This window comes from Macaca fascicularis, chromosome 2 (genome assembly GCF_037993035.2).
Source record: "Macaca fascicularis isolate 582-1 chromosome 2, T2T-MFA8v1.1".
NCBI classification, from domain to species: Eukaryota; Metazoa; Chordata; class Mammalia; order Primates; family Cercopithecidae; genus Macaca; species Macaca fascicularis.
The window spans coordinates 104,847,400-104,873,289 of NC_088376.1; the positions used below are offsets into that span (position 1 = coordinate 104,847,400).

Below are 25,890 nucleotides of genomic sequence, written 5' to 3' on the forward strand. Positions count from 1 at the left end.
TGGGGCAGGTGGATCACCTGAGGTCAGGAGCTTGAGACCAGCCTGACCAACATAGTGAAACCCCATGCCTACTAAAAATGCAAAAATTAGCCAAGCATGGTGGTGTGTGCCTGTAATCCCAGCTACTCAGGAGGCTGAGGCAGGAGAATTGCCTGAACCTGGGAGGCAGAGGTTGCAGTGAACCGAGATTGCACCATTGCACTCCAGGCTGGGCAACAAGAGCAAAATTCTGTCTTGGGGAAAAAAAAAAAAAGAATACACACACACACACACACACACACACACACACGGCCTAGTTTCCCCCAATGACATTTGCAAATGCTTAATATGATATCATAACTAGGATACTGACGTTGATACAATTTACCTATCTTATTCAGATTTTCCCAGTTTTACTTGTACTCATTTGTGTGTGTGTGTTAAGTTCTAGACAATTTTATCACTGTACTACCATACTCAAGATGTTTAACAGTTCCAAAGTCACAAGGAACCCTTGTGTTGCCCTTTTATATCATACCTGCCTTCTTCCCACCTTATTTCATCCCCTAACTTGATGGATTTTCCAAATCCTTTTATTTGGAAATAAGTTCAAACTTACAGAAATGTTCAAGTACACCCTATATGCAGATTCACTGATAATATGCAGCTTACCTTTATTGCCCACTCAGCTTTATCATTTTTTCCTATCAAGATTTTTTTTCCCCTGAATCATTTGAAGGTAGGCTGCATACATTATGACCTTTACCCTTTTAAGATACTTCAGTGTGTATTTCCTAAGAATTAGATATTCTTGTACATAATTATAGTAGAAGTTATCAACATCGGTACATTTAACATTGATCCAATACTTTAATCTCTTACATGGAGTCTGATTTTGTCAGCTGGAATGTCCGTGATGTATTTCCCCTCCTCTAGCACAGGATGAAGTCTAGGATCAGGCATGGCATTTAGTTGCCCTGACTCTTTTGCACCTTTTTATCTGGAACATTTCCCAAGCTTTCTTTTGATTTTAATGACATTGACAGTTTTGAATAATACAGACCCTTCCTCTTTTTAATAGATGTTCCTCATTCTGGGTTTGTCTGATGTTTCATCATCATGATTCAGGCTATGCATTGTCCCCAGGAATACTGCATAGCTGATGTGGACATGATATCCATCTGCTTCTGGCGATGTAAATTTTGATCACCGGGTTAAGATGCTGTCTGCCTGCCTCTTTGTATAGTTACTATTTCCGCTCTTGCTACTAACAGATCTAAACCATCTATGGGGAGACACATCAACCCAGACAAATATCTGTCAGCCAGTAACAGCCCCCTAGAGTAAGCATCCATGGATGATTCTTGCCTGAGCCAATCTTCACTATACACTTGATGATCTCTTCAAGTCGTCTATGCCAGTATGAGAAATCAGCTTTTGTAGGGTTTAGTTTCCTTACACCTTTGGTTCTGGTCTGAGTCTTCTTCAAGTCTTCCCAATGTCCTCTATGACCCCTGGGTAGAAAAGAAGAAGTAGACTCAGTAGCCTCAAATGGAAATGAGATCATGTGGGTTGTTCCCTGTGAAACCGTCCACAAGTGATTTGCATAACAGAATGGCTTGTAAGCTCTTACTTCCCGGATCGGATCGGTTCCTAATGCCCGCTCTGCTGTCCACCACACCCCCGCCTGTCATCCTTTGGTGGCATCTTACTCCAAACGCCAGTTCCATCCCCTCCAGCCTTCTCCCCGTCCCCGGCTCCATCCTCTCTCCATTTAAGCCTAAGGGCAGCTTTGCTAGAAGACAGCACGCCCTGCAGGAACAGAACGCCTGCACTTCCACTGTGTTCACCACAATCAGCGCCCCGGGCCGCGGGGGTCCCATCCTTCCCTTAGACCGACTCTGGAAGGACCCCGAGAAGTGCTAGAAGAAAATAAGCGCTCGAGGAGGGGTGTGATCAGCTTTTCCGGATCCAGGTCTTTACTGGATACTTCTCTGTGCTCCACGGCGTGGGTAAAAGTGCAGGGGCGGCCACGGGCGAGGAAGGCGGGGCGCGGCTCCAGACAACTAGGACGTGGCCGGCGGGAATCCTGGAGGGCGGCCCGCAGGTGGCGGCGCGGGGCGGCGGGCGGGGCTGGGAAGGGGGAGGGCTCGGCGCGCGTCGGGCGGTGACGGCAGCGCGGAGGGGAGGTGCGAGCCGCCCGCTCGCCGGGGAGCCATGGCGAGAGGCCGCGCCGCGGCGCCCGCATCAGTGCCCGCGTCCGCAGCAGCGCCCCTGCCCGCCGCCCCGGGGCCCACCCGGCCGCCGCCCCCGCGCGCCCCGAGCCTTTGACGCCCGCGCGCCTCGAGCGAGGCGTCCCCCGGCGCGGGGCCGCGCGCGGGAGAGCCCGAGTGCAGCCTTAGCGTCCCCGAGAGTCTCGAACGCCCCGACGACCCCCGCGTCTCCGAACCCCGGACTCCGAGCCCAGGAGCGCCAGGGCGGCAGGCGGGCAGTAGGAGGCGGCGGCGCCGGAGCGGAACCACCGCGAGTGCCCCCGTGCCGCCCGGCCGGCTGCAGCGGAGGGAACCGGAGCAGCCGGGCGGCCGGGGCCGGGCCGAGAACAACGCGGAGGAAGCCCCCACCGAGGCCCCCGGGGACCGCGCCTGCTGCCGGGTTGCGCTCCGCGCCCCTCTTGCGGGTAAGCCAGGGTTCCGCTCACCCGCGCCCCCTGCGCCTCGGGCCCGGGGGATGGGGAAGGACACGGGTGTTCCGGGAGTGTCCGCTTGAGATAGTGGCGGCGGGGAGGCCGGGCGCCGGGACCCTGCGGGGACAGCCCTCCTAATGCGCCGGCCGCACCTGCAGGAGGACCTCGGAGCCCGGAAAAGTGCCCCTAGGGCATCGTGTCGGCCACGCCGCGTGGCCTGGATTCCGCGCTCCGGCACTCCGAGGTGACAGTGAGGCGACCTTCAAAGAGCCTGGAGCTGAGCCAGGCCAGAGCGCGGGCAGCACCCCGATTCCCACTCACCCGCAAAACTTGATGAAAATGACATCATCTGAGCGTGTCAGAGAGCAGAAAGATGCCTTTTAGAGCCCTCCTTTGCATCCTCAGAGTTAACAAGTTTACTTTGTCACTTTCTTGACTTGATTTTTAAAGTTCTTTTCTAGTCTCCAAGGTCAACCTCTTGCAGGTAAAAACAGATATAATGAACTGTATCGTTTCTTCTTTTGCAAAGTTGTTTTAGGAAAGATGTTAAAAGTTGACCCGCTCTTGAGGCTGACGCTGGGTGCCCCCTCCCCGTTAAGCTTCCCTGTTTTAGAACCCTTGGCTGCACTTGTTCAGACACTGAAATTAGCGTCCGCTTTGACAGCCTTCAAAGTATTCGTCGTTGGACCGCTGATATATATTTTTTCTGATACGCTTCACTATAACTTTATTTGCTTCAAATGTGTAAACGTTGTCAGTACTATCTGTGAGTGTGTATTGGGGACTGGTAATCTTTTCTGGAGGGTCTTTTGTTTATCTGGAAGCGCAGTGGAGGTTACCATAGGGAAGCAGTCTAGTTCCAGGGTCCTTTCCAATTTCCAACTACAAGAGCAGCAAAGAGGAAGGTGCTCAGACTGAGCTCTGATTAGCCTTGGAGCCAGTCTGCACTGGGGAGGGTCTCCCCAGATTGAGTGAAGGGACAACGGGCTGGGAGCTTGACTGGTAGGTTTGGAGAGTTGGACCTGGAGTGACAGATGGCGCCTTCCCTTTTGTCTCTCGGTTTGGAATGGTCATACTCGGTTGCTCTTTGATCTTTGACCTCAGCTTTGTCGTAGAGGTTCCCAGGCCAGTGTAGTCTAAGCCAGCTGGAGAGCTGAGCCGGGCCCGGGGGATGCTGAATCGGGTTAAAGCCCTTGGCTCAGGGCTGCGAGTTTGCCAACAGTTGGGTTTCAGCTTGGCCCCAGCACCAGCCGTTTCCTGTTTGATGCCCCAGGGACCAGTTTCCCATCCCCAGCGCTCGGTTGAGGGTGTCTCCACTCTGGCTGTGTTGCTTCTCCTCTTTGGTCTTGGAGTGGGAAACTTGGACTGAAATTCCAACTCCTCTCTCTTTATTGGCTGTGTGACCTTACTTAACCTCTCTGTCCTGCTCTTCCCCTCTCTGGGAGACAACGTTTTAAATGGAAGTGTCTGTCTGTAAAAGTTTGACTGAATAACATGGGAGAGTTTTCAGGTCTCATTCCAACATGATTGGGTTTGTAATTTGGTAACCTTTTTGAGCCCCAACAGGGATAATAAAGCATATAATAGTAATTGTTGTTTTATAGGTTTATTGTGAGGGTTAAATCAGGTAATATAGAAGAGCTTTGGGCCGGGCGTGGTGACTCACGCATGTATTCCCAGCACTTTGGGAGGCTGAGGCAGGTGGATCGCTTAAGGTCAGGAGTTCGAGACCAGCCAGGCCAACATGGTGAAACCCCCGTCTCTACTGAAAATACAAAAATTAGCTGGGCATGATGATGGGCACCTGTAATCCCAGCTACTCAGGAGAGTGAGGCAGGAGAATAGCTTGAATCCGGGAGGCAGAGGTTTCATTGAGCCAAGATCGCATCACTGCACTTCAGCCAGGGCGACAGACCAAGACCCTATCTCAAAAACAAAAACAAAAAACGTAAAAATAAAAGGGCTTTCAAAATAATAGAGCACTATTCACATTGAATGGAGTTCTTAAACTTTCACTTTCCAAATTAACAACACCTTAAGTTTTGCTGTCTTAAGTGGACTTTGTTCCTGTCATGCATTCTATTGCATTCTGGTTTTTTTTGTTTTTTATTCTTTGAGGCGGAGTGTTGCTCTGTCACCCAGGCTAGAGTGCAGTGGTGTGATCTTGGCTCACTGTGGCCTCCACCTCCCCGGTTCAAGCGATTCTCTAGCCTCAGCCTCTCGAGTAGCTGGGATTACAGGCACCTGCCACCACGCCCAGCTAATTTTTGTATTTTTAGTAGAGACGGGGTTTCACCATGTTGGCCAGGCTGGTCTCAAACTCTTGGCCTCGAGGGATCTGCTGGCCATGACCTCCCAAAGTGCTGGGATTACAGGCGCGAGCCACCACTTCTGGTCCCTGTCGTTGCATTCTGAGTCCCTGCCTCTGACCTTGTATATAGTAGGCCTCTGTAATTGTTTGATGATTCTTGAATTAACCATCTGGGTTCCCCATCTTGACTTCATGCTCCCAAGGTAGAAAACAGACCTTGGGCGGTCTCCTCTTCATCAGCTGTCGGAGTTTTTATAGATGTGATTGTTCTGTTGCACCATATAGCTCATAAGAGAGCCAAGGAGAGTAAGCAGATAGGTGGCCAGTTTTTCTACAAGGGGCAGTTCTTTTTTTACCCTTTGGGGCTTAAGCAAGAAAGGCGTTGGAGGGCGAACAGTCATTTAAACTCACTGAGGGTTGCAGATTTTCAGTAAAGCCTTTTGTGCATGCCAGAGTTTAACACTGTATGGTTGGGAAGTTTGATAAACTTGAAAATAAAGTTACCATGAAAAAATGGACTCTGATCACCGGCTGTGGTGGCTCACGCCTGTAATTCTAGCACTTTGGGAGGCCTAGGCAGGTGGATTGCCTGAGCTCAGGAGTTCAAGACCAGCCTGGGCAACACGATGAAGCCCTGTCTCTACTAAAATACAAAAAATTAGCCAGGCATGGCGGCATGTGTCTGTAATCCCAGCTACATGGGAGGCAGAGGCAGGAGAATTGCTCGAACCTGGGAGGTGGAGGTTGCAGTGGGCCGAGATTGCGCCATTGCACTCCAGCCTGGGCGACAGAGTAAGACTCTTGTCTCAAAAACAAAACAACGGGCCGGGCGCGGTGGCTCACGCCTGTAATCCCAGCACTTTGGGAGGCCGAGGCGGGCGGATCACAAGGTCAGGAGATCGAGACCGTGGTGAAACCCCGTCTCTACTAAAAATAGAAAAAATTAGCCGGGCACAGTGGCGGGCGCCTGTAGTCCCAGCTAATCGGGAGGCTGAGGCCGGAGAATGGCGTGAACCCGGGAGTCGGAGCTTGCAGTGAGCCGAGATTGTGCCACTGCACTCTAGCCTGGGGGACAGAGCGAGACTCCGTCTCAAAAAAAAAAAAAAAAAAAAAACAACAAAAAAAGAGAAAATGGACTCAGATTTATTTAACTTATCTATATTTGGCATGCACTGTGATTTTTGTAGGGGAAGACAAGAGGATGCTGTTTTTAAAAGATGGAGATAGAACCCAAGGGCTTATGTGGGTTCTTAGGTTTTATTTTATTCTTGGATAGAGATACACTGTTGTTAGACAGATACACTGTTGAATGAATGGGTCTTCTGGCTTCTCACCTCCTTTTCCCCCCTTCTTTTCAAACAAATATTCCCTATTCTGACTTGTCTTCTTAGATGTATCTAAATGGAGGCCACTTGCAGTGTTGAAAAGTGCAGTTTTAGTGAAGAGACAGTAAATAATTACATATGCATAAAACTAGATGTCTCCTGAGTTACTTAGAATACCAATGATGTTTAGCTGCTTAAAGGCTTTGATAGGCATTTTATGAAAGGCTGTGTAGTATTATTCATTATAGTGAGAAATTTATTTAATTATTATTGTTAATAGCGCACCTGAGGTGGAACAGGGTGGAATGGGATGGGAGGGGAGCTCTTGAAATCCTTGTTTGGACTTCTTCTTTTGTTTTCAAAATTTATTATTTTTATTTTACAGTACTGTTCCTTTCAGAGCAGGGCTAACTCATAGGCAGTGTGCTTATAGACAGCCTGTTTGGACTTCCTTAAACTTTTTTTTTTTTTTTTAATAGAGACAGGTTCTTGCTATGTAACAGGTGTGAATCTGGGAATAGCCCTTCCTAGAATGCTGAGGTGGGAGGATCACTTGAGCCCAGGAGTTTGAGACCAGCCTGGGCAACATAGTGAGACCTCATGGTTACAAAAAAAAAAAAAAAAAAAAAAGAAAAAGGAAAGAAAAAAAAAAGAAAAAATTAGCCAGGTGTGGTGATGTGCACCTGTAGTTCCAGCTACTAGGGAGGCTGCGGTGGGAGAATCTTGAGCCCAGGAGGTTGAGGCTGCAGTGAGCCATTATTGCACCATTGTACTCTAGCCTAGGTGACAGTGAGACCCCACCAAAAAAAAAAAAAAAAAAGCTGTCTGAGTCAAAAAGTGCTCTTAAGGAAAATGTACCTTGTTTTCCCTGAGGTTCTGGGGACTCCCCAGCATAATCCCAGTTTGGGAATTGTGGAGCTGGATTATTTCTAGGGTCTCTTCTAGTTCCAGGACATTCAGAAGCAGAGGATAATCTATCTAGAGGAAATGGATTTTTGTACTAACATCGACAAGGATGCTCCATCACAGTATAAGTTATCCACATTTGAATGTTAAATAAGACCATGCTGTGGGTACTCAGGTGACTTTAAAAATCTTTTTTTTTTTCTTTTAAGAAGTAAGTGAAAATAACTGAACTTGTGGACTAAGTGGTTTAACATTTTCTGAAAAGTATCTCTTTAGCATACTATTCAGAGCACTTACTGCATTCCTCCTTAATGACTAGAATTAGTTACTAGATAACATGATTATGTTGATTAAAAGATGTCACTGTCTACTAATTTATGTCAATACAGATGAACTATTAGCAAATCCTATCTTCCATTACATAGATGCAGGTTGATTTATGTCACTTAAAAAAATGCATATTAATGGCCGAGCATGGTGGCTCATGCCTATAATCCCAACACTTTGGGAGGCTGAAGTGGGTGGATCGCGAGGTCAGGAGATCAAGACCATCCTGGTCAACATGGTGAAACCCTATCTCTATTAAAAATACAAAAATTAGCCAGGCATGGTGGCGGACGCCTGTAATCCCAGCTACTCGGGAGGCTGAGGAAGGAGAATCGCTTGAACCTGGGAAGGGGAGGTTGCATTGAGCCAAGATTGCACCACTGCACTCCAGCCTGGCAACAGAGTATTAAAAAAAAAAAGAAAGAAAGAAAGAAAGAAAAAAGCATATTAATTAGAATAGGAATATAGGATCTCACTTTTTTTTTGTCTCTCTCCAGGATTACAGGGATAAAACATTTATGCATATGGAGAACCATGGGATTTTAGAAGTTGTCCATCAGTTCCTCTGGTTGTTTTGGTCCAATAAAAAAATTCTTTTATTAGGGATAGAATCTCCGTTTGTTGCCTGGGCTGAAGTGCAGTGGCATGATCATAGCTCACTGTAACCTTGAACTCCTGGACTCAAGCCATCTTTCTGCTTTGGCTTCCCAAGTAGCATGCGTGCTGCCACACCTGGCTGATTTTCTTTTCTTTCCTTAAATTTTTTTGTAAAGATGAGGTCTTGCTATGTTGCCCAGGCTGCCTTAACCTCAAGCGATCTTTCTGCCTGGCCTCCCAAAGTATGGGGATTACAAGCATGAACCACTGTACCTGGCCAGGCAGTTCTTTAACATAAACAACATGTGCTGTGGGTCTGGATTTTTTTAATGCTAACATTCTGTAAGCTCTCAGTTTTTAAGTTTTGCAAAATGTGGAACAGATATGATACAACCTACTCTAGATACACAGCCTCTAGTGTAGGCTGCCTCCTTTTCTTATAGGTTTCTATCAAATAATTTCCAGCTTGAGATTCGAGATGTGACCAAAGATAAAATGTCTCCCTATAATGTTAGAAGTGGTTTGGCCTCACCTGTATTATTGAGTAAGGAATTTGGACCTTGGGGAGCAGGTAAACAATGAGAGCAGAAACTACCCTTGAATTTATGTTTGTCTGAGGTCCATTGGGAAATATTTCTTGAAGAGTGGGGAAGACAAATTCCTTTGACCTCCAGAAGAATTGATTGTCCTCAGTGTGATGAGAAAGTCAGGGAGAGAGTGACTGAAGACAGCTCAGCTGTTCATGGCAAAGGGACTGATGGTCCAGATTCATGGTAGAACCAGGTGGCCCTGTTCTGGCTGGAGAACAGCAGTGGGAAGAGGACAGTGCTCACGAGAGGGAGATCCTGTCTGTCTCGGTTTCTGCCTGACTTTTGGTTGCTGCTGTGTTCTGTGGAACAAATATTTTATATCATGTTGCATTACCATCTAAGGTTGACAAGTTAACTAGAACCTTTAATTTTTTACACATTGAACCTTTAATTATCTTAGCTCCATTAATTTTACTTCCATATACCACTTGTACTGCCAGTAACTCCTCGTAGATAACCACTCTTGTGACCACTATTACCATAGGATGATTGTGCCTGTTTTGGACTTCATGTAAATGGAGTCATATAATGTGTACTTCTGTGTCTGGTCTTGCTCAATGTTTTGTCTGCAATGTTCATCTGTTTGTTGCATGTACTAGTGCTTCATTCCTTTTTAGTGTGGAATAGGATTCCATTTTATGGTTATATCATGATTTGTTCATGCATTTATCTGTTGATGGACATTTGGTTTTTTTCCAGTGGGGACTATCATGGATAAAACTGCTATGAACTAAGTATATAAGTACTCGTTTCTCTCGGGGATATGCTCAGGAGTAGATCATTGGGTCATAAGACATATGTTCGGCTTTAATAAAAGTTAAGTTTTCCAAGTGTTCATTCTTCTTTGGATTTGGTATATGAGACTTCCGGAAGAACAAGGATAACTCAGTAAAACAGTATGCTACATCTTGTGATTCTGAATATGGGGCCCCCACAGTAAACTTGATTTGCCTGTTGGACTTCCAGTTAGGGAGTTTGGTAATCTGATATCTTAAGAGATCTAGTTGCCGGGCGAGGTGGCTCACGCCTGTAATCCCAGCGCTTTGGGAGGCCGAGGCGGGCGGATCACAAGGTCAGGAGATCGAGACCACGGTGAAACCCCGTCTCTACTAAAAATACAAAAAAAATTAGCCGGGCACGGTTGTGGGCGCCTGTAGTCCCAGCTACTCGGGAGGCTGAGGCAGGAGAATGGCGTGAACCCGGGAGGCGGAGCCTGCAGTGAGCCGAGATCGCGCCACTGCACTCCAGCCTGGGCGACAGAGCGAGACTCTGTCTCAAAAAAAAAAAAAAAAAAAAAAAAAAAGAGATCTAGCAAGACAGTTATAGTATCAAGGAGCAGTTTTTATTTAGTGGGAGATCCAGAGGTGTGGACCTTGCCTGCACTGCAGAATTTCAAACCTGGGAAGAAAATTGGAGGTTTACTTAAACTAACAGGACAGATTCTTGTCATGTTACAAAGTTGGAATTGGCAAGCTTTATACTGGAGAATTAAAAATGCAAAACAAACAAAAAACCAAACCTATGATTCAGGAGTAGCATTATAATGATTTAGAGGAAAGGTGGGGAGGAAGAAAATGAGCAATTTGTTATGTGTATGACTCACTGGTGCTGTGTCTCTGAGTGTTACATTTGGGTGCAGCATTTCCGAGACAATTGGTTTACTGGCTTTCATAGTGGAGAATAAAAGTGTTACCTAGACCGTGAGCATTTCATTTCAACCTTTGCATCTAGAATATGTTTTAAATAAAATGCAGAATACTATGGGAATTGTACAGTTGTACAATTGATTTATGTACCTGAGTGGGATGTAGCTTTGTTTTCATTCATTAGTTAAAAAGTAAAAACCTTCAGATTTAACAGTGTAGATACAATGTAGCACACCATTGATGTGTTTGAAGCCATGTCTTTTTTTTCTGTGTAAGATTGGTGCTTAGGTGTGTGGAACCCAGCGACTCCTGTTTGACAGGCAGCTTTGGAATCATTACCTTATATGATAACTTCATACAGTTATTATTTGTTTGAAATGGAGTCTTGCTCTGTTGCCCAGGCTGAAGTGCAGTGGCACGATCTTGGCTCACTGCAGCCTCCGTATCCCGGATTCAAGCAGTTCTCCTGCCTCAGCCTCCTAAGTAGCTGGGATTACAGGCGTGTGCCACTACACCTGGCTAAGTGTTGTATTTTTAGTAGAGGCGGAGTTTCACCATGTTGGCCAGGCTGTTCTTGAACCCCTGACGTCAGGTTATCCACCCACCTTGGCCTCACAAACTGCTGGGATTACAGGTGTGAGCCACTGTGCCTGGCCCTCATACAGTTATTAAGAGGATTATGTGAACTTATACATATGTTTGGCTGAGAGGAAGCATTTGTGTTAGCCATAATTATTGTTTTTACTGAACTCCTTATGATCCATTCATCCAAAAATAGTTTGGAACGGGTGTTCTGTGCCACACCTCAAGGGTGGGGTGTGCGCTGGACTTCATCTGTATGACAGTAACAGGAATAGCCCCCATGGCCTAAAGCATTGATGTGAGCTATGGTTTTTGCTCACTTGACAACTACCTTCCCTGCTTTGACTTTGAGGAGAAAGGGTTAATTTTGCAGTGGTCCCAAGGCATTAGAAGAATCCCTTTGGATTTGAATATCAAGACATTCCAAAGATCTCTTGTGGGAGAAACATAGTTTGGTGTTATATATTTGGGAAAACATCTTTCTATTTGAGAAGACAAGCAGATTGTTATTATTACAGCAGCGGATAAAAGGTGTAACAGGCAAATCATTGGCAAAATAGACTAAAATATTGACCGGTGCAGTAGATGTTTTATACTGTATTTGAAAGATAGGAAAGTAGTTAGTCTTGTTAAATTACTGACCGGGTGTAGCAGCTCACGCCTGTAATGCCAGCACTTTGGGAGGCCAGGGTGGGTGGATTGCTTGAGCCCAGGAATTGGAGACCAGCCTGGGCAATATGGTGAAACCCCATCTCTACAAAAAGTACTAAAATTATCTGGGCATGGTGGTGTTCCCCAGTAGTCCCAGCTATCTGGGAAGTTGAAACAGAAGGATCGCTTGAGCCCGGGAGGCAGAGGTTGCAGTGAGCCGTGATTACACCATTGCACTCCAGCCTAGGCAACGGAAGGAGACCCTGTCAAAAAAAAAAAAAAAAAAGCTTTAGTACAAGATGAATGTTTTCACAACAATTGAGTGTTAACTTGCAAAACTTTTAGCTGGGCTAAGTCTCTTGATGTTATAGTAGAAGTGATACTCATGGAAAGGAATAAAGAAAATAAATATTGCTGGCTGGGTGTGGTGGCTCACGCCTGTAATCCTAGCACTTTGGGAGGCTGAGGTGGGCAGATCACGAGGTCAGGAGATCGAGACCATCCTGACTAACACGGTGAAACCCCGACTCCACTAAAAAGACAAAAAATTAGCCGGGCATGGTGGCGGGCGCCTCTAGTCCCAGCTACTCGGGAGGCTGAGGCAGAAGAATGGGTGAATCCAGGAGGCAGAGCTTGCAGTGGGCCGAGATTGTGCCATTGTACTCCAGCCTGGGCAACAGAGCGAGACTCCATCTCAAAAAAAAAAAAAAAGTAACAAACCTGCATGTTGTGCACATGTACCCTAGAACTTAAAGTATAATAAAAAATAAATAAATAAATAAATAAAATAAAATAAAAAAATAAAAAGAAAGTATTCCTGGGAGTTTGGCTATCTTATAATCCAGTTTTTGTTCTTTACAGTGTACTGAATTCTCTGTTTGGCAGAAGGCAGCATGGCAGATTGATCATCACAAGCAAGTTTGAGAATTTCCCTCGCAAATTCAAGTTGCATCCACATTTGGTCACTAGGGTGGAAAGGGAAGCAGTTTGTAGATTTTCCAAAGAGAAGACCCATGGCAGGGTTGGGTGGCATTAGGAGTGGCAGCTGGCTTTACCTTGGTAAATGTGTCCTAGACCATGTGATCCTAGGCCTTATCTTACCTCCATGATGACTGAGACCCAAATGGAAGCTCTGGCTGTACTGAAGGTGAGAGAGGGTGGGGGTTAGTGAGTGATAGTGTGGGTGGATGTTTAGGAGGTAAGCCTTGCTTGTTGAAGAGAGAGTGGTAGGGTGAGGGTTAGTGAGTGATAGCGTGAGTATATGTTTAGGAGGTAAGCCTTGCTTGTTGAAGAGAGAGTGGTAGGGTGAGGGTTAGTGAGTGATAGCGTGGGTATATGTTTAGGAGGTAAGCCTTGCTTGTTGAAGAGAGAGTGGTAGGGTGAGGGTTAGTGAGTGATAGTGTGGGTGGATGTTTAGGAGGTAAGCCTTGCTTGTTGAAGAGAGAGTGGTAGGGTGAGGGTTAGTGAGTGATAGTGTGGGTGGATGTTTAGGAGGTAAGCCTTGCTTGTTGAAGAGAGAGTGGTAGGGTGAGGGTTAGTGAGTGATAGTGTGGGTGGATGTTTAGGAGGTAAGCCTTGCTTGTTGAAGAGAGAGTGGTAGGGTGAGGGTTAGTGAGTGATAGCGTGAGTATATGTTTAGGAGGTAAGCCTTGCTTGTTGAAGAGAGAGTGGTAGGGTGAGGGTTAGTGAGTGATAGCGTGGGTATATGTTTAGGAGGTAAGCCTTGCTTGTTGAAGAGAGAGTGGTAGGGTGAGGGTTAGTGAGTGATAGTGTGGGTGGATGTTTAGGAGGTAAGCCTTGCTTGTTGAAGAGAGAGTGGTAGGGTGAGGGTTAGTGAGTGATAATGTGGGTGGATGTTTAGGAGGTAAGCCTTGCTTGTTGAAGAGAGAGTGGTAGGGTGAGGGTTAGTGAGTGATAGCGTGGGTATATGTTTAGGAGGTAAGCCTTGCTTGTTGAAGAGAGAGTGGTAGGGTGAGGGTTAGTGAGTGATAGTGTGGGTGGATGTTTAGGAGGTAGGCCTTGCTTGTTGAAGAGAGAGTGGTAGGGTGAGGGTTAGTGAGTGATAGTGTGGGTGGATGTTTAGGAGGTAAGCCTTGCTTGTTGAAGAGAGAGTGGTAGGGTGAGGGTTAGTGAGTGATAGCGTGGGTATATGTTTAGGAGGTAAGCCTTGCTTGTTGAAGAGAGGGTGGTAGGGTAAGGGGGCGGGCAGAGTGAAGGATAAGGCTGAGGTTCCCGAGTTGGACTACCATTAATCAGTTGTTCCAGTGGTAAGGACTTGGAGGGTCTTGTTTTGAATGTGCAGAGTTTGATGTGCTTGTGAGGTTTGGTTTTTTTTTGAGATGGAATCTCGCTCTGTCACCCAGGCTGGAGTGCAGTGGCACAATCTCAGCTCATTGCAACTTCTGTCTCCCGAGTTCAAGCAATTCTCCTGTCTCAGCCTCCCAAGTATCTGGGGATTACAGGTGACCGCCACCACGCCTGGCTAATTTTTGTATTTTTAGTAGAGATGGGGTTTTACCATGTTGGCCAGGCTGGTCTCGAATTCCTGACCTCAGGTGATTCGCCCACCTTGGCTCCCCAAAGTGCTGGGATTATAGGTGTGAGCCACCGTGACCGGCCACTCCTGAGATTTCTAAGTGGAGATGTTTAGGGCAGTGGGACATCTGGGCCTGACACTTCGAAGAGGGATAGGAGTTTGAGGCAAGGGTTTGGGGACCATTCTTGTGTAGACAGTAGTGATATCCATGTGTTGGAGAACTCACAGAGGGGTAGTGACTAGAGATTGGGAGAAGACCGGAAGTGCTGCGGGAGGGAGCGTTCTTTTGGTGAAGGGTAGGGTTCACAGGGTCACTGTGCTGTGAGAGGCCAAGTGAGATAAAAGCTAAAATGTCTTTTGGGGTTGTTTATACATAGTAGGTATGCAGATATTTCTAGTTGTATCATTTGGTTCTTTTTCAGAAGAGATGCTGGCTTAGCCTTGTAAACATCGCAGTTGTATAAAAGTATTCATGATAGTCCTTAAAATACCGTAATTATCTTCGAAGTTTTGAAATTTTGCTGCGTTTAACTTATGGCAGCAATAGCATTGGTATTTTATTTTATTTTATTTTATTTTATTTTATTTTTTTTTTGAGACGGAGTCTCGCTCTGTCACCCAGGCTGGAGTGCAGTGGCCGGATCTCAGCTCACTGCAAGCTCCGCCTCCCGGGTTCACGCCCGTTCTCCTGCCTCAGCCTCCCGAGTAGCTGGGACTACAGGCGCCCGCCACCTCGCCCAGCTAGTTTTTTGTATTTTTTAGTAGAGACGGGGTTTCACCGTGTTAACCAGGATGGTCTCGATCTCCCGACCTCGTGATCCGCCCGTCTCGGCCTCCCAAAGTGCTGGGATTACAGGCTTGAGCCACTGCGCCCGGCCTCAGCATTGGTATTTTAAATCAAAACAGAACACTGTCAAGGGTTACACAACTTATTCATGATACTAACAAGATATAAAGCACCATGTTTTTGTGTGTAACTATTTAACAGCAGATGAAGTTAATGATTGCCCACTTTCAGCTAATCATATGATTGCTATTGCAATAAATACTTGCTAGACAGGGATAGAATCTAGTAATTTGTTAGCTTCAGTACTTCATGCTTGCATACACACCCATGCTATTGTGTTACCAAGCCTGAGTTTTGAAATGCGGCGTTCTTTGTCTTTTTCAGGTGAATAAACCCCATGTGTCTTACTGTAGCCATTTGACTCTTCCTTGCTGTCAGGATGTGTTGCCCTGGACTGAGAGTGAGAGATCCCAGATTTTTCAGCTTCTTTTCCAATTGCTGTGGATACCACATCAGTGCCAACATGAGTCTCCTCTTGTTACTTTCTGCTAGGCTTCCCCTTAGAAGCTGAAATTCTTTCTCTTCTTGATGCTAAGGTGCCGTTTCTTAAAATGCTAGAGAGCTTTTAAAAGTATATTGTGATGGGAATTAGTTTCAAAAGATTATACCAGAGGGGGTTAAAACTTCCCAACCTTGTAAAAACCTCACTTCTTTGTTTACATCCTCCCTACCCCGCTTTCTGCTGTGCTTGGTTTCCTCCTAGCAATATGCCTTGGACAGTCTTCCTGTCAGGCATAACTTCCCAGATCAGGGCTCCTGGAGGCGCCTGTACCTCGGACCTGGCAACGAGGCACGCTGGGGCACGCTGGCCTTTTGTTGTGGTGTAGAAAGTTTTTCATTTGGAATTCCATTTTAAAAATAGATATAGTGTGATTTTTATCTTCTTACACTAATTTTGATAAGTTGTGTATTTTAGGGCTTTATCCACTTTAAGCTGCTCAATTAATTGGCCCAATTATTACTCTTTCAGTGTCCATAAGATCTGTAGTGATGTCCCCATCTTTTATTTCTGGCATTTGCCTTTCATGTTAAGAATGTGTCTGTTCAAAGGGAGAGGGAAAGGAAAAAAGAAGAATGTGTGTGTTCAAAGGAACTGCTGGAACAGAGTAACTTAGCTCAAGAAAATGGGAGGGGGTGGTTTCTGGAAGGGGAGAATGAACGCAGTGGAGGAAATAAAGCATGAATGTGGGGGAGGGCGGGGGCGAGGACTGCTTCTCTTGCTGGCCGCCTTCTCTCTCTGGAGAAGCTGCTGGAGAAGGAGCAGTCACGTGGGTGGTGAGCTCATTAGGCTGGGGACACCAGCTGTGCTATTATTAGGGCTTTTAAAGTCTGTGGCAGATGTTCTTAGGCGGAGTTCCAGCCTTGTTCACTTCCCACATATGGCATGATACAGTACACAGAAAAAAGAGGGACTCTTTAACAAATAGCTTTTCCATGAAGCACATCACTATTTTTTTCCCGTGAGCTTTTTTCTTTTCTTTCTTCCTGTCTCTGTTTCTCTCTCTGCTGTTTGTTCTTTCTTTCTCTTCTTTCTCCCTTTCTTTCTCTTTCTCCCTCTGTCTCTTTCTTGCTCTCCTCTTTCTATTTTTCTGTATTCTCATTCTCCCTGTCTCTCCCTCTGTCCCTCCCTCCTCCTTTTATCCTTTGAGGCCCTTTTTATTTAATCCTTTGTGGAACTAGAAGAGGACTCAGAGGCACATGAAGAAAGTTTGCCAATTTTAGATTAAAAGTGAGCCTTAGCATTGCATGGAAGGTAGAAGAAATGTGGGCAAGTCTCAGGGTAATCATATACTAGAGATTTTTTTTGACAAGAGCCTGTTCTGAATTGCGTGGTTAGCTTGCTGTCCTCTTCACTCTTCTGGCACAGTGGTTGTTTTTATACAGGACCACTTTTACCCCAGTTGACTGATAAGCTAGCCAGGGCACTGATTATTTTTACATACCAATTTGTGTGTTGTTTGTTTGGCTAATCACTTCTTCTGCAGCTGTTGTCCTGGGTCTCAGTGATCAAGTGATCAAAGAGATCAGTGATCCAGTGATCTATCTTTTTTTTCTTTTTCTTTTCTTTGAGACAGAGTCTAACTGTGTTGCCCAGGCTGGAGTGCAGTGGTGTGATCTCAGCTCACTGCACCCTCTGCCTCCCAAGGTCAAGCGATTCTCCTGCCTCAGCCTCCTGAGTTGCTGGGACTACAGGCACGTGCCACCATGCCCGGCTAATTTTTGTATTTTTAGTAGAGATGGAGTTTCACCATGTTGGCCAGGCTAGTCTCGAACTCCCAACCTCAGGTGATCTGCCTGCCTTGACCTCCCAAAGTGCTGGGATTACAAGTGTGAGCCACCGCTCCTGGCCAGTGATCAACTTTTGTCAGTAAGCTTCCACGTGTAGACCCTCTGTCTCCCCTTGTGTTTATAGTAACCCATGTCTTGGCTTGGAGTTACAGGGTATACTCATTATAAAATTTACTTAAATAACTGCTCTGGTAGACTGACTTTCTACAGGAAATGGGCCCTGATGTGAATATAACCTCAATGTATACTCTTCAATAAAATCTCAGAATGGTGCAACCTTCATTATAGATGTTTCCTACTGTTTCTTTCAAATTTCTGATATTTTGATATATTTACACTAATTTTATAGCTAAGCACAAAATTAATTACCTCATCATATTTTTATTTCAAAAATAATGAGATAATATGTGCATACATTTGTGGCATATCTTACTCTAATAATGGCCACAACTGTCAGAAGTACATTTTTAGAAAAGCTTTTATAATCCAGGCATTTTTCTTCAAAATAAAGTAAATATATCTATTTTAGAAAAGTACTTTTGTATTTTAAACATTATTTAGTTGTAGAAAATATTTTTTATAAAACCCCAAACCTAAACTATACAGTGAGGCCAGTATGAGAATAGAGGTACTGATATGGGTAACTAATTATTTATTAATATGTTTATTTCCCTGCAAATTCAGAGACTGGGAAAGAAAACCAGGAACAACCATTTTTCATTTCTCTAATTTTATGTTAAGGGGAATCATCAAGTAGGAAGCCTTTTCTCTCAATGGCAGACTCTGTTGTTGTTTTTTTTCTTTTTGAGATGGGAGTTTTGCTCTCGTTGCCCAGGTTGGAGTGCAGTGGTACGATCTCGGCTCACTGTAACCTCTGCCTCCCGAGTTCAAGCGATTCTCCTGCCTTAGCCTCCTGAGTAGCTGGGATTATAGATGCCTGCTATCACGCCCAGCTGATTTTTTGTATTTTTAGTAGAGACGGGGTTTCATCATGTTGGCCAGGCTGGTCTCGAACTCCTGACCTCAGGTGATCCACCTGCCTCAGCCTCCCAAAGTGCTGGGATTATAGGGGTGAGCCACCGCCCCCGGCCACAGCCTCTGTTCTTACAAACTAGCCGATGCAGGTGCTGGAACACCAGGCGGTGGGCCGCGTGTTTACATGCTGCTCCCACTCAGTTGCTGAGTGGTTTATGTTTATTCCAGAAATATATGGTTTGCTCTGATTTCACAGGTCTTCAGCAGGTAAGAATCACCTTTGATTAGAGTCAGGGGATTCCTGGCAGAACGGGGAGCTGGAGACCCACTTAGATCAATGATTGCTAAGTGTGAGCTGTGTGGTTTCCCTAGGCCAGGCGTTGAGTTATGACAGGAAATGAGACAGTCCCGGTCTGGGGGCAGACCAAAGATTCCCAATGTAGTAATAGATGTAGGATATGATACCAGGTAGTGACTAGGGGAGAGAATGAGGTGGCAGCAGACATGTCTTTAGGGAGGTTATAGGTGAGCAGAGATTGACTGGGGATTGTGCCATGGGAACATATGGAGGAAAAGCTTCCCAGGCAGAGCAAACAGCAAGTGCAGAGGCCTTGGTGAGAAGGCCAGTGTGGCTGCAGTGCAGGGGCCCCTGGGGAAAGTGGACGGGGATGAAGCCAGGAGATAGTCAGGGGAGGGCTGCATCCACTGGCCTGCTGGCTGCTGTAAGGAGTGTATTTTAATCTGCATATGATTGGGAACTACTGGAGGATTCTGAATATGGAGGAAGCTGCAGGGGAGTGACAAGAATTGATTGATTTTTAGATTATTTATTTATGAGACGGTATATTAGTCTGTTCTCACATGGCTATAAAGAAATACCTGAGATTGGGTAATTTATAAAGAAAAGAGGTTTGATTGGCTCATGGTTCTGCAGGCTGCACAGGAAGCATGATGTTGGCATCTACTTGGCTTCTGGGGAGGCCTCAGGAAACTTACAATCATGGTGGAAGGCAAGAGGGGAGCCAGCACTTCACTTGGCTGGAGCGGGAGGAAGAGAAAAGGTAGAGGTGCTACACACTTTTAAACAGTACCAAGGGGGATGGTGTTAAACCATAAGAAACCACCCCCATGATCCAGTCACCTCCCACCAGGCCCACCTCCAGCATTGGGGATTACAATTCACATGAGATTTGGGCGGGGACAGAGATCCAAAGCATATCACAGTGTCTTGCTGTGTCACTCAGGCTGGCATGCAGTGGTGCAGTCTCAGCTCATGGGAGCATCAACCTCCTGGGCTCAAGTGATCCTCCCACCTCAGCCCTTCCCACAGCTGGGACTGCAGGTGCATGCCACCATGCCTGGCTAATTTTGTTTGGTTTTTGGTAGATATGGGGTCTCACTATGTTGCCCAGGCTAGTCTCGAACTCCTGGGCTCAAGCCATCCTCCCTCCTTGTCTTCCCTAAGTGCTGGGATTACAGGTATGAGCCAATGTGCCCAGCCTGATACACTTTTTTTTTTTTTTTTTTTTTTTTTTTTGAGATAGAGTCTCACTCTGTTGGCCAGGCTGGAGTGCTGTGGTGTGATCTTAGCTCACTGCAACCTCTGCCTCTCTGGTTCAAGTGATTCTCATGTTTCAGCCTCCTTAGTAGCTGGGATTACAGGTGCGCACCACCATGCCTGGCTAATTTTTGTATTTTTAGTAGAGATGAGGTTTTGCCATGTTGGCCAGGCTGGTCTCAAACTCCTGGCCTCAAGTGATCCACCTGCCTCGGCCTCCCAAAGTGCTGTGATTACAGGTGTAAGCCACTGCAACTGGCCCTGATTGATTTTTTAAATGAAACCACAGCTGCTACGTGGAGAGCCAGAGTATGGGAGGCAGGATTGGAAGCAGGGATGGTAGAGAGGGTTTTCACTGGGATAGGTGGGAAGAGGAGGATGGTAGAAGGTGGCATTTCAAGGGAGTGGAAGGATGTGATGTGCTCTGAGGGATAGAGGGACAGGAGGAGCCAGGGGAGAGAAGAGGCGAGGGTGATGCTGAGATCTCACAGACATCTAAACGGAATTTTTTAAGTCAGAAAACATATACATAATTTTAAAATCCTGGGGTTAAAAATTATTGTTGGCTGGGTGTGGTGGTTCACACCTATAATCCCAGCACTTTGGGAGGCTGAGACAGGAGGATAGCTTGAGGCCAGAAGTTCCAGACCAGCATGGGCAACATTGGGAGACTGAGGTGGTAGGATCCCTTTTGAGTCCAGGAGCGCAAGGCAGCAGTGAGCTGTGATCTCACCGCTGTACTCCAGCCTGTGAAACAAAGCGAGACCCTATCTCTAAAAAAAAAAAAAAGTGTATATATATGTGTGTGTATATATACACACACACACACACACACACACACATATGGCCGGGCGTGGTAACTCACGTCTGTAATCCCAACACTTTGGGAGGCCGAGGTGGGTGGATCACTTGAGGTCAGGAGTTCAAGACCAGCCTGCCCAACATGATGAAACCCCATCACTACTAAAAATACAAAGATGGGCCGGGTTTGGTGACGTGTGCCTGTAATCCCAGCTACTTGGGAGGCTGAGGCAGGAGAATTGCTTGAACCTGGGAGATGGAAGTTGCATTAAGCCAAGATTGCACCACTGCACTGCAGCCTGGTGACAGAGGGAGACTCCATCTCAAAAAAAAAGGAAGTATATATATATATGTAACTTGGTCAGGCAGTTAGTAGGGACTGCTTGGGTTAAAGTTTTGCCCTTTAACTAGGTGGAAGCATCTTCATCTCAAGCTAGAAGTAGTGGATGAAGAAGAATGAGAATGTTCTGTTCTTTTGTAGCTGAGAAATTACTTTAATCGGCAGAAGTAAGAAGGCAAACCTCAAACTTCATCCCAAATCAATGAGCATGGTGTAACTATTGAACAGAGTACAAAGAGAAAAAGGAACGATGTGTTCAGAGCACAGTGTCAGTGATACTTAGTGATTGTTAACCTCAGCTATTTGCATTTTTTTTTTTTTGAGACGGAGTCTTGCTCTGTCACCCAGGTTGGAGTGCAGTGGCGTGATCTCGGCTCACTGCAACCTCCGCCTCCCGGATTCAAGCAGTTCTCCTGCCTCAGCCTCCCAAGTAGGTGGGATTACAGGCGTGTGCCACCATGCCCGGCTAACTTTTTTTGATTTTTAGTAGAGATGGGGTTTCACCATATTGGCCAGGCTGGTCTTGAACTCCTCATCTTGTGATCCGCCCGCCTTGACCTCCCAAAGTGCTGGAATTACAGGCGTGAGCCTCCGGCCTGGCCTTGAATTTTCAAAATTGAAAGTTTTCTGAAGATTCTTGACTGGGCATGGTGGCTCATGCCTATAATCCCAGCACTTCGGGAGGCTGAGGCAGGAGGATAGCTTGATAGCAACATAGCGAGACCCCCATCTCCACAAAAAATAAAAAGTTAGCCAGGCATGGTGGTGTGCGCCTGTAGTCCTAGCTACTCTGGAGGCTGAGGGAGGAGAATCACTTGAGCCCAGGAGTTTGAGGTTACGGTGAGCCATGATTGTGCTACTGCCTTCCAGCTCAGGGGATAGAGCGAGACCTTGTCTCAAAAAAATAGTTTTCTGAACATTCTTCAGGTGATTTGATAACACTTCCTCAGTGTATGTGTTGTAAATTTGCTTAGGCTGTGTCTGGATGCAGTGCCTCATTTGAATTTTACTGTTTTAAGAATGATCCTTTTTAGAGTGGGTCTATCTGAGGCGCGTTTCTGGTTTCCTCACGACATGGATAATAACATGTCCCCAGAGTAAAGATCAGAATTTCAGAGACCAGGGAGAGTATAAAAAGATTAAACAGCTGATCTAAGGCTCATCATTATCACTCTTGCTCACCTCAACAATCTGAGATTAGTTCCCTCCCTGCAAAGCTGCTGGCCCTGAGCACAGCATGGATTGGGGAGGGGAGGGAGAAGGGAGGGGGGTGAAGTCTGAATTCTTCCCGTCTTCTGAAAAGTGAGGGGAATAAGCTCCTTCACCCTCAGGCCTGGAGAGACTGAGTCAGGAATACTTAGCAGGTTTCCTTTTTAAGTGTGTGCTAATGCTTCAAGTGGATAAGTGGCTGAGGTTATCAGTAGAGACTCTAGAAGGTGCAGTTCTCTTGGAATCTGAAGTATTTGAGGACAGAAAATCATGCTGCTTTCTGGTGGAGTATGGTAAGAATAATCAACACGGAGAGTAGGGCTTGTTTGGGGGTTACAGTGAGTGAGGCATGCCTGGTTAATGCAGAATTCTCAGGCAGTGGCTGCAAGATTTCTTTCCTTTCCTCTGCGCAGTGCAGCGAGGACTGCCCATTGTCCCGTGTTGTTCGTAGCCAGGCGCGTCTTGCCAAGTACTGTGGGAAGCCCCACAATTTTGCTCAAATACACCCAGAGTGGGTCAACCCAGAAAAAAAAAAAAAATCTTTGCAACCACGAGCCTCTTCTCAGGCTTTTCCACTATGTCTAATTGACATCCAAATAAATAAATATCACACAAATCAAGAGCCACATGAATACCATTGGCTATCTTGTGTATTAATATTGGCAACAAGACTATTGTCATATCTTGTATTTCCTCAGCATTTCTTTTTGCTCTAAGTCTGTGGCAGCAAACATTTTGTAACCCCATAAAACAAGTGTGGTAGGCTGCTTTTCTCCTTATAATGAAACTTCGTTGTCATTGGAATTAAAACACTGGCTGCCAGGCATAGCGGTGCGTGCCCATACTGAGTAGTAGTGCCAGCTCCTCAGAGGCTGAGGTGGGAGGATCTCTTGAGCCTGAGAGTTCAAGGCTGCGATGAGCCATGATTGCGCACTCCAGCGTGGACAACAGAGTGAGACCTACCCCCGAAACAAAACAAACCAACCACTGACTGGCTTGTTTGGAAATATGGGAAGGAATTTTTCCTGTGGAGTTATGATCAAGTCAGCTTTTTTAGAAATATAAATTCTAGGCCAGTGTTTCCTTAACCAATATTTTGATGTGTTTGTTCTAGAAGTATTAGCACATTACATTCCCAGTGCTTTTTAATGGGCTCTGGGTAATTACCGCGGCCTCCCATCTCAGCCAGTACAGTAAGCCATTCAGGAGGACAGCCGGTGCTTATTACCCAGCAGCCTGGCAGTCCCTGACCCCTCCTCCTTGGAAATGGTGTGAGGCGCAATTAGAGAGCTCTGGTGTGGGGATAAGGGATTGCTGGGGCATAAATAATGCAATCTATCCTGTCTCTCTGTGAATGTGGTGGGGCGGAGCGGCTTTGGTGTTTGGAAGCCTGAACCTCAAGTTCTGGATTCAGCATGTTTAAGATCTGTGATCTTGGCATCCTGGGTAATGTAGTGAGACCTCATCTCTACAAAAAAATTTAAAATTAGCCAGGCCTGGTGGCACATGCCTGTGGTCGCAGCTATTGAAGGATTGAGGCAGGAGGATCACTTGACCCCAGGAATTTGAGGCTGCAGTGAGCTGTGACTGGGCCACTGCATTCTAGCCCAAGCAACAGAGCAAGACCCTGTCTCAGTCAGTCAGTCAGTCAGTCAATCAATCATCTGTGATTTGGGGCAAGTCTTTAGCCTGTGAGCCACAGTTTTTCCATCTATGGAATAAGACTGTGTAGTATGGTTGTGGGGATTAGATAAGGCGGTATATGTAAAGTTCTGCCTTGCTCTTGCTTGTTGACAGCATATAAGATGCATTTGGTGAAGGAGATCTCTGCGCTTCATTCCTTTGGGACAGGTGGTGTGTTGATATTTTCTCTTTTTCCTCCCTCTACTCCCATACTCTTTGCCTTATTCCTTGAAGACTGGGGGATTTGGCTCAAGATCATCTTCCCCTGACATACCACTGCATCATTCTGGGTTCCGATGACTCACTCAATATCTTGATCCATCTCCTGTCCAGTGGTGGCTTCTCCACCGTGCTTCACCCACTGCCCAGGTCACAGCCTGGACTGTGTCATCTCCTGGAGTTACCTGTTCACCTGAAATCCTGAGTACAATCACCTTGTTCTCTGAATGCCAGTCCTCCCATCCCTCTGTACACATTCCTTGCCCCATCCAGGTTCTTGGCTTTTCTCCTACCCTCCATTCTTTCATCAGTGAGCACCCATTGTCCTTCCTTTGTGTAGCTGGCAGGACTCTGCCCCTGCCTTCTGAGAGCTGCTGGAGAAATCACATAGTCACCTACCAATCCAGCATGGTGACCCTGTAAACCAGCATCGGCTGGGTCATAGGGTCCTTTTTTAAAAAATTTGAAACAGAGTCTCACTGTGTCACCCAGGCTGGAATGCAGTGGCATGATCATGGCTCACTGTAGCCTTGACTTCCCTGGGCTCAGGTGATTCTCCCACCTCAACCTCATGAGTAGCTGGGACCACAGGCATGCACCACTACACCTGTCTAATTTTTGTATTTCTTATAGAGATGAGGTTTCTCCATGTTGTCCCGGCTGGTCTAACTCCTGGGCTCAAGTGATCTGCCTGCCTCAGTCTCCTGAAGGGCTGGGATGATAGACATGAGCCGCTGCATCCGGCTCCTTTTGTGTTTCCTTAGTCTTCTCTCTGCCTTTTGCCATGATTACTGTTCTAGACTTCCCTTGTCTTTCTCAGACACTGTACCTCATGCTTGCCCTTGGCCTTTAGAAGCTGTTCTTAACAGCGTGAGCAGGAGCCACCAGGTGTTGTGCCTCCAGCCCTCATGCCCAGCCCTATAAGGGCTGTTCTTCTGGTCTGCCTCCTGTTAGGTGAAGGAGGGGCCCTCTTCCTACCAGAGCTAGTTTGTGCCACTGACATAGATCCCATCTCACCTCCTCAGGAGCAGTACGTGGTCCATTAGCCCATCTCTGTCTCTTCAGCCTCATCCTGCCTGTGGCCTCCATCTCACCATCCTATAACATGCTCAGTTCTCTACCAGTTTTCTAGACCACATCCCCCGCAGCCATTGCTCTTCCCTCACTTCATTTCTGGTCTCACTAAAGTGTCTTCTTTCTCCTTTCCCTGACCCTCTTGCCATCAGACACCTGAGCCTGTTATTCCAGCACCAATAACCCAGTGAATATGGTGCTAAGTCCATAAAACACCTTCTAGTTCTGGCATTCTTTGACCTTTGACAGCATGGTCTATAATACCCTCATTCTTTCCTTCTTAAAATGCTATTTCCCTTGGCTTCTGGGAAGCTACGCCCTCTTGGCTTTCCTCCTACTTTTCCAACCAGCTCGCCTTAATTTCCTTGTAGACTGCAGGCTCCTTTGCCTACATTCAACCTTTGAATATTGGTGTCCTTAGGGTGTGTCCTGGTGCCTTACCTGGCACACTGCTCCTGGTGATGTTGCCAGGCCAGTGCCTTGGTTGCCATCACTACCCAAATCTTGGTCCAGACCTGTCTCCTGTTCATCCACCTGCCTGCTCATTCCTCACCTCCATTGTAGCCTGTACAAATGCTGCCCGGCTGACCACCACTGCCATTACCTGCTCCCTGCCACCCCCAAAGAAAAGGATCTGCCTGTGAGCAGTGACATGGAGGGCGCCGCTGTCCTCAGCTGCTCAGGCAGGAACCAGGACCTTTTCCTGATACTCTCTTTTTGCTCTAGCCCCTTCTGGTCAGCCACCTCCCGGATCTCCCTGAT

General features: G+C 46.4%; 1 protein-coding gene across 4 annotated transcripts in view; it reads left to right on the forward strand.

Annotated features, from left to right (window-relative positions):
• Positions 1 to 2,177: 2,177 nt before the first annotated feature.
• The window catches only part of TRAK1 (trafficking kinesin protein 1), a 213,430-nt gene continuing 189,717 nt past the window's right edge, over positions 2,178 to 25,890 (forward strand). For 3 of the 4 annotated variants that reach the window (XM_074031791.1, XM_074031793.1, XM_074031794.1), the window contains exon 1: positions 2,178 to 2,656. The gene's annotated coding sequence lies outside the window, so the exon portion shown is untranslated. The remainder of the gene's footprint in view (positions 2,657 to 25,890) is intronic. The other variant, XM_074031796.1, reaches the window with a different exon arrangement.